At 56.3% G+C, this 2869-nt stretch overlaps 1 pseudogene; it reads right to left on the reverse strand.

Annotated features, from left to right (window-relative positions):
• Window positions 1-503: 503 nt before the first annotated feature.
• LOC149337731 (uncharacterized) lies at window positions 504-2354 on the reverse strand (annotated as a pseudogene).
• Between the last annotated feature and the right edge of the window lie 515 nt (window positions 2355-2869).

The following is a 2869-nucleotide window of genomic DNA, read 5'->3' on the forward strand; positions in this document are numbered from 1 at the left end:
GAAAACAAGGGGCTTGCTTAGCTGCTGCACGGGTAGCGTTGCCTGCAGCCTCGAATCGCCTGTGCAGCAATGATCTCCATCTCAGCAATGAGCCCCATCTCGGACTCTTGGCGTTAAAGTCGCCCGCTATGATTAAGGTGTTTTGTCCCGCCAACTTTTTCGCCTCCGCAAAGAGCCTAATAAAGTTCCCATCTGTTTGCTTGGGTGGGCTGTATAGATTTACGATATAGGTGCTTTTGGAATTTGTTTTCTTTTTGGGATTATCTCTGTAATTACGTGTTCGACCTGGGTGTCCTCTATTTCTTTGTGTGCTATGGCTACTACTTGTTTGCTTATGATGGTCGCAGTGCGACCGCTTTCCTGACACGTGTAGCCCCTGAGTGTTGGGGTGTTGTTTGTTTCTTGTAATATAATTACATCCGGTGGGGTTCCTCTGGTGTATATGAATTACTGCAGGAGGCCTTGCTTACGCTTGTACCCCCTGCAGTTCCATTGCCAAAGTTCTAGTTGTTGGTGGCGTTCTGCCATGTTTTGTTATTGTTTGTGTTGGGGGTCTCTGCGCCGAACCTGCGTTCGTTGAATAGTCTGTCTCTGGCGTCGTTGGTGGTTCTTTGCGTGGTCTGGTTTTTAACATAGGTTCTAAAGTTTTGTTCTTGCAGGGCAAACTTTTGTTGTGTCTGTTGCAGTTCACTTTGCATTTGCTGCATCTGTCCCTGTAGAGCCATTATAAGGTTTTTTATATCAATGGGGTTTCCCCCTTCGTGGTTTTGTTGCGCCATGTCCATCGCCTGAGGTGGTGGAGTCAGCGTTCTAGCCGGCGAATAACCCGCCCTCATTTCTTGTTTCTCTCTGATAATGTCATTTAGTTGTTTCTTTAGTTGCCTCGCTTCCTCGCGACTTTACACGAGTTCGCGCCTGAGGCTCGTAATCTCTTCTAATAGTTGTTTGTCTTGTGTGGTTTGTATGTTGTTAGTGTTAGAGTGCGGGGCAAAAAGTTATTTGGGAGGGCCGTCTCCCCAGCTCACCTTAACACCTCCGCCGCTCTTCTTCTTCTGTTGGCCCGGCTGCTGCTTTTGCTGCGGCTGTTGCTTGCCGGCGTTGCCCAGGGGTGGGTAAGACCCGTCCCGGTTGTACCCTCGGCTCTGGCTCCGGCTGCTGCCGCGGCTGCTCCGGCCCGGGTCCTGGCTCTCGTCCCGGAACCATCTTGGTCTTCTTCCCCGGCTGCGGCCTCGGCTGCGCCGCTGCTGGGGTCCCCACCGCAGCTCGCTCGCTGACTTGAGGCGCTGTTTGCAGTCCCTCGTGCCCACCGCGTGATCGCCGCCACACAGCAGGCACTTGATGTGTGCATTGGTGCCCTGCCGCCGGATTCTGGCATCCGCACTGCCTGCAGGTCCTGGTGTCCGGGTTCGGGCAGACGTCCATTCGGTGCCCCTGTTGGCCGCAGGCGTAGCACACCTGCCTCGTGGGCCGGTACGGGTAACACCACATCTCCCCGCCGTAGTACAGCACCTGTTTCGGGAGAATGGGGCCGTCGAAGGTGATGACGGCCGTGCTGGATTTCCCGAGCATTCTGGCTGCCAGGATCTTCACGCCTTGCGTGCGGACTCTGAGGTTGGTCTTCAGTTCTTCCGGTGAGGTTCCCGGGTCCACGCCGTGGACGACCCCGCGCAGCGTTCCTTCCGGTGCTGCCACGTGTGCATTGACGGCGTAGCTCTTGCCCCCGAAGCTCAGCTGCATGATGCGCCTAATCTTCTGGGCCGCTTCTTCGTTGTTGGTGCTGCTGATGATGATGTTCGATCCGTTGCGCAGTCGGATGATGAGGTCCTCCGCCTTACATCCTTGTTCGGTAGCCGCGACTACCGCCCGCGCCACTTGGTGCGTCTACAGGTTTTTAACAGCGAGTCCCCTCGGCCGAAGGACTATTTTAAGGTCGTGTCTGGGGAGCGGCGGCAGTCTCCGCCTCGGCGCTCCTACTCTCTCTTTCCTCTCCGGCGCAGCTGGCGTTCCATCTGTGATCTTCGCCGCGCCTAGGGAAGGCCCGTTCCCTAGGCTCGTTCCAGCCAAAACTTGCTGCTTGTTATCGCTGCATTGGCGTCTCTTCTGCCTTCTCGACATGGCGATTTCCAAATCTGCGTCGGTTCCACCATTGTTGCTTGTGAGCGTTGCGTCGATGGGGTGCTGCTTCCTAGGGCTTGGCTGCCCGCCGCCGCGGGTCCGCCTCGGACCTGTTGCTCGGGAGTCGCTTCGGTGGTGTCCTGGAGGTCTTCCTCCATGATTTCTTGCGAGTTGGCCGAAAATCTTGTCGGGCCTGTCGCTGAGGGTCGGTCGTAGCTGTGGTCGCTTGCTCGGGACATCGCTCCAGGTCTTCTTTACCTCGGGACGAGGCCGGGGAGGCCGCGGAGCCCCGCTTTCTTGCTAAGCCTCGTTAGGATTAACGCCTGGTCGGCCACATGGAAAATTCAAATGCCGACAAGATCCAAAATATTGGAATCACCGGCTTGAATTTGGGGTCCTCGTGGTCCTCTTCACTTCCGGCGTCGATCCCAGCCAAAATTTTGGTGGTCCAGTCAGGTTGAACGGGTCCAAAAGCCCCAAAACTGCGGAGCGCATGTGACACGCGTCCGCTCGCCTCGGATGCTTGCAACACCTCCCCAATTTACCGAGGAACCGGTAATGAGCGAAGGCCGCACCCAACTGCCCTGTTTCCAGCCGTGAAATGGTCGGGAAAGGAACTTTCTGTCACCTTGGCCGCCTGTTGAATTACTTCAAAGCCTCCCTCCTACCCTTCTCTCTAGCTTCATCACCGCTCCCTCCTTATCCCCTGCCCCGCTCGCTCCCTTCCAACACCTGCCTGCACGTTGGGGGATAT

This window comes from Amblyomma mixtum, chromosome 7, assembly GCF_055824585.1.
Source record: "Amblyomma mixtum isolate Tamu chromosome 7, ASM5582458v1, whole genome shotgun sequence".
Classification (NCBI taxonomy): Eukaryota; Metazoa; Arthropoda; class Arachnida; order Ixodida; family Ixodidae; genus Amblyomma; species Amblyomma mixtum.